This window comes from Amblyomma maculatum, chromosome 2 (assembly GCF_055883805.1).
Source record: "Amblyomma maculatum isolate TAMU_Amacu chromosome 2, ASM5588380v1, whole genome shotgun sequence".
Taxonomy (NCBI): domain Eukaryota; kingdom Metazoa; phylum Arthropoda; class Arachnida; order Ixodida; family Ixodidae; genus Amblyomma; species Amblyomma maculatum.
In genome coordinates this window covers 164,616,619-164,622,928 of record NC_139345.1, presented here as the reverse complement: position 1 = coordinate 164,622,928, position 6,310 = coordinate 164,616,619, and positions in this window count along the sequence as shown.

Sequence of the window (6,310 nt, the reverse complement as noted above, 5' to 3'; positions counted from 1 at the left end):
GCACGCATAGTTATTTCACTGCGCATAGAATACGTCTCGAAAGGAGATGATCCAAAGGGGCCCGGGGTTAGGGGTTCGGCTGATGAATTTGAAGTCGTCGCTTCTCCCGACAGCCCCCCTCTGGGGCCCGCAAGGATGGCGTCCTGTGCCCTGCTGTCATCCCAGTGGCCGCAGGCAGGAGATAGCGACCAAGAAGGCGCGCTCCGAAACGTGCGAACTTGTTGCTGAGAGAAGGGTCTGTTTGAAGTTGAGATTTTTTTCGAAGGAGGAAACCGGTCTGCCAGAAGCGCATGCAGGAGCGGCGAATGCATGCCAAGTAGCTATGACGTGTAGTGTGTGTTGGCGGGTTCTGTTGCTTTCTCTCAGTGAATATACAATCACATCGTTCTGTAGAAGACATAACTAGGACAGTAGGTTCAGCTTAGAAGTAGCGGCGTCTACATAGACCCGACAAGAGCGGATTGATTTGAATTATCTGGTCGAAAACCGATTACACTGTTCGTGTAAACGGTTTTGAATCGGTTCGAGAAGATGACGAATAGAGTGAACTCCGGCGCAGTGAACGGGTTGACTGGACTCGACCCCGCTGTGGGAAATTTAAGCGCGGTGGAGGCGAATCAGGGCACATTAGGAGAGAATAGTACGGCAAACTGTAAAAATGTGCTGGGGAAAAATCTGTACCATCTGCCGGTTCTTCTCGTCGACGCAAGGTGCTGCCGTAATTGCCGCTAGTCTGGTCAGATTCATGTAAACCCGTTCGGTCGTAGTCCACTCAACTGAACCTCTCAACTCGATCCCCGCTGTTGGGTCTATGTAAAAAGGACTTGTGGGTGCATCCTCGTCCTGTGCCTTCGCTTATCCCGGCCGGTCTCGAGAGAGAGAGAGAGAAAGTGCAATCTTTTCTGTCGATATCGCCATGCGTCTGCAGGCGTCGTATTTCCTTCAACAGCCAGCTTCGAACGCTATCACAACGAGCGTGTAAATAAGTGCTAGGGGCTCGCAACCGCTGACATGCCGTCACCATGTAGGGGCAAGGCCGGAGCAGATAAGAGGGAAGGGGAGAAGAGCGCGCCTCTCCATGAACTAAGACAGTTCATGGAATGAGCGCGCCGAGAAGTGGAACCTCATGACCTTGGCCACCCTTTCCGTAGACCTCGTCATTCGCGGGCCTCATACGCACTGCCTTCCTAGCGGTAACCGAGCGTCACCTGCCGCTCTAGCTGTGGCCCCTCCCGTTGGCCCTGTCAGCATTCCCGTGCGCCTCGTTCTCACGCAGAGCCACTCGATAATTATCAGAGTACCGCGAAGGTCCCGTCGCTTCCTGGCAACCATGACCGGCGCGGCCATGAAGCTTCCGGCTGCTCGAGGCGTGCCTATGGCACGGCTATATGCAATTCAAACGCAGAGGACATTTTGAAAGAAGCATAAGCATTATTTGCCTGTGCATTGCCTTGAAGACAGATATGGCAGTAATTAAATTACAGGAATGAAATAATGTTTTACTTACTTTTTTCGGCAATTTTTAATTTTTTTCGGTAATGGTGGTTTGGTAATTTAGTAATATAATGAATTATGTTTTGGTAGTAATTTCGCAGCAAAAGGAATAAATTCCTTCCAAAATTACTTTTACTAAAGTGCGCCAGTACTCCTTCAATAGACAACAAATTAGAGTTCCGCAAAAGCTGGAACGACGTGCGGCAAGCCGAAGCCAGAGTAACGGATCGGCAAAAGAAGACAGAATTGAGCAGAAAGGTGCGCCTGAGACCTCGTTTGTAGCAGGAGTTCGCAGTGCGGCTATCCCATGGCAACCATTCTCCAAGCAGCAAAATACAAGGCATCGAAGGAATGCCGACCCTACTGAAAAATCCGGTATAAAATTCGTACAGGAAATCGTATACAGGTTTACTGTACAGGATCTGGAATACACGATTGGGGCTATTTCAGGAAATTCCTGTACTGCCCTGGAAAGTCCGGAATGAAACCGCGCGGAGCTCTGATTACGGAATGGCCTGTATGGTTGTTGGCCCTCGTTTCTGGAAAGAAACGCGTCGCCAGGGTGGAAAAAGCATGCAACAATATAAAATAAAACGACTACATTTAAAATATTAAATAAAATAAAGAACATTTACTACCAAATGTGGAATCGAACCTCGGTCCTCATGATCTTTAGACAGGCACCTTAAAAAAAGAAAAAAAAAACCACTACACTACTTTATGGCGGGTTATGGTTGGAGTGGTTATTAATCAGTATATGTAGCTACTTTTGCTCATTCCTTTAAACACGCTGAATATTATCACGAGGGTTCACAAATGTGCCGTATCTTTATAATGTGTCGCTTTATTGAAGGCAAACCTCAAGATATCATAATTTACTAGTGCTGATGTGTTTTTCATTATGTACGAACGCTTGTAAGTTTTCCTTCATACAGGTATCCAGTGCACTAATACTTGTAATACTGGGCGTTTTAGCTTCACGTGCTACCAGCGGAGCATCGATGTCAATGAATACACTTCCGACCGAGTGGTTTCAATATGTAAACATTCGAGAACGCGTCGCCCGGTGTGCGGCTATCTGCGCATCTTTCGATGGTCAGCGATGTTTGTTTTTTCTCGAACAGTTTTTTGTCATCGCTAGCAAAACGATACGTTCGTGCTTCCACTTTCGCGTTGAAGGCGGCAGATCATCAGTCGCAATTATGAAGACGCACCCATCGACATTTCTCGTACGAGCTGCAGCGACTTTTGTACGCTCAAAAGCGACGCGACGCGCGTATATGCTTGCTAGCGCACACTTCGACGGCTTCGCATTTTCGAGGTATTTGGGAAACGAAGCGTGCCCTTTACATACAGAATAGTTGTATAATATGTTTGGTATCATGCTTATTTAGTGCGCTGGCGTGTCCGGCATGGTCATTCTGGTTGAGCTTCGTCGATCGGCCCGGCTTCTGTTCAGAATCGGAATACTCTGCCCGGTATCAGTTCCAGAAATGACGCGTTCATCCGGTTTCTGGTTAATTGATACAGGCTGAAGTGAAATGAAGCAGTGCGGAGCACTCATTCCGGAAATTCCTGTATGGTCCGTGGCCCTTGTTTCAGAAAAAAACTCGACGCCAGGCTGGAAAAAGCATGCAGAGCTATAAAATAACACCACTACATTTGAAAAAGAAAGAAAAAGAAAAGAAAATAGAAAAGAAAAAGAAAATTACACGTGATTCGAACTTCGATCTTTTCAGCCAGCAAGCACGCACTTTAATCACTACGCCACTGTTTTTTTTTCTCTATTACCAATTTTTCTAAACACACAGCATACACTTTGAATACACAACAACAAAGCAAACAAAAGGAATGCTAAAAGCACTAGGCACGTTCTGCCTAAAGCGCTAGATTTAAAAGGGCTTTACTGAAGCCAGCTGGTCCAGTACAGGTAGCCACTCCGGAGAATTATCTTGTGCACGCAGAATTTCTCTCAGGTATACCACGCTCTCGATGAAGTAGTGTCGAGCGGGGTGTACAGCAGTTCACTCACACCACGGCAGGGTACAGTGGTAGTGGTTATATTCCTGCTTATGTAGTCGACATTTCTCTTTTGTAGTTTGCATATTTTTGTAAAGTGTAGAATTTGTGGTCGTAATTGAACGATCGCCCTTCGTCCCGCATCTTTACAATATATCACTTTCTTGCAGACAAACCTCAGTATGTCACAATTAACTAGTGCTGATGTGTTTTGTCATCGTCTTCGAACGCATGCAATTTTTGCTACATATAGATATACGCGGTGCACAAACACTTGTAATACTGCTTGTTTTAGCTTCACCTTCTGCCAGCGCAGCCGCGACGTCACTGAATTTACTTCTGACCAAGTGTTTTTCACACGTAAACACTCGAGGAAGCGACTCCCGATGTCCGGCTGACCTGTGCATAATTCGATGGTCAGCGATGTTTCATTTATTCTCGAGCGTATTTTATACACGCTAACGAAACGCTACGTTCTTGCTTGCACTTTCGCGTTGAAGGTGGCAGTTCTTCAGTCGCAGGTATGAAGATGCACCGCGAGATCGTACAAGCTGCAGCGACTGTTGCACACGCAAAAGCAAAACGCGATGCGTGTATGTGCTTGCTAGCGCACACATCCACGGCTTCATATCTTCTAGGTATTTGCGAATCAACGCGTACTCCACATATAAAGAAAAGTTGTAACGTATAATATGTATGGTTTCATGCTTATTCAGCGCGAAGGCATGTTCAAACGTGGCCATCCTGGTTGAGCTTCACGATCCGCCCGAGTTGTACTGAGAAGCGGAAATGCTCTGTCCCGTATTCATGCTCTGTCCCGTTCATTCATTTCGGGTTTGTCCGGTTTCTGTTAAACCGGACATGACCTGTCCTGTATATGAGCTCAATACAGGATTGGTCCGCACTGTTTTACATCCATACCGGACTGGGATGTCATGTATAAGATACATATTGGAAATTGTCTGCCCTGTATTAACTCGATACCGGACTGGACCGCACGGATTGAGATTCATATCGGACATGACCTGTCCGATATAAACCCATTTAAGCTTCATACAGGACTGGTCACACCGGTATGAAATTTATACGGGATAATAAGGACCGGTTCAAACACGTTTGTCGCGATAGGGGATTTTTCACTAGGGGAAGGGAGAGACAGTGCAAGAAGGTTGACTGAAAACTAGTTGAGAACGCGGCGCAGTGGCACTCCCTGTTGCGTCGGCTAGGGCACAGTGGTGATTGGTTATGCTCGTCGCCACGGGATTGGGGTTGGGGGAGATAGACGAAAGGGTCCATGGCGTGAGCCACCATGGCTTGAGCATCACTGAGAAGTGAGCACAAGACGCCCACATCAATTCTTGCGACTGTGGAAGCAATAAATAACCTATCTTCTTCGGGCCCTTCAAAAGGCGGAGACAGCTCTGGGTCAGCAACACGCTGGCTGTTCGCCGGTCGTTTCCCGATAGTTCGACCATGCTTCTGCTTTTATTGTTGGTGTTGTTTTTGTCGTTGTTTTGTTTCTGTAATGGCAAGTGCTGTAGGAAAGAAAGAAGGCATAGCTGTCTGGAACGAAATTCGGCGGGGAGACTAAAGAACGTGTGCGTTTCGTGTCTGGAGAGCAAGTTGTTATTTGTTTACTAGCTTTACTTGGTTTTTAATGAATGAAAACAAGGAAGTAATTTAAAAGTAATTGATTTACTGGGTAGAAGTAATTGTAATGTAATTTCATTCTTTTTGGGGACAGTGATGAGTAATACACTTTAATTATTTTTCTGCAATTTTCAGCGAAGTAATTATTCATGTAATTTAATTCCTTTTCAATAGTAATTTTGCGATGTATGCTTGAACCGCACGGCAGCAACTTCAGAAACAGCAGATTTCGCAGAACTCTGAACGGTAAGCTTGTATGGAAGCCTGAGCGGCGGTCTGCATGCGTATCATGCCAGTCCTGCCGAAGAGCTTTAGCGAATTATCCGATAGCTTGCTATTCGGTTGTGATATTTGTGGTATTGTAATCACTCGCACGTTCTTGGCTTCCTCGATTACAACGGTAAATGATGACATTGAGTGATTACGGCGATAGAGATGCCAGCTAACTGCATCGTGTCGCGCATGCGCGCACACCGGCACAAGCTCTCTCGTGCTTGCCTGGAAACATCTTTTTTGACTTCAATCAAAATTATCATTAACCATATCATACTTCGCTAAGCATTATTACTTATTTTCAGTCAGTTGCAGTCATGCCAGTCGTCGTTTGACTTAATGGTCGTTTTGCAGTCATGGTGAACATGAGTCATTGAACCCTTATCACTCATCGTTACGTTTTACTCGTTTCAGTCAATTGTGGCCATTCATGTTGTCGTTTGATGTATTGGCCCTTTCATAGTCATGCCGAGTCATTCCTAGTCACTGTAGTCATTACCGCTCATGGTTAAGCATTTTTAGGCACTTCCAAACAGTCGCGATCATTACTAGTCTTAGTTTGAGGTACTGGTGATTACGAGTCATTATTAACCACGAATATTAGTCATTAGCATTAGTGATCAACCATATCGATGCCTATATATAACTTTTATTCATTCGCTATCAGATCAGTCTTTTCCATTCTTAACTCCCTCGTCACGCGTTCGCTATTTGCGAGCGACACAGGCGCACTGATCACGAGTACACAATTTCGCTAAGCCAGCTAGCCTCGAAAGGCTTTCGCCTTAAAAATATTTCCGGACTCATGCAAGTTACTGCAGTCGAAGGTGCTGTAGCCCGGGATTCTACCGCGAAGTACTTCTTACAAGAAAAA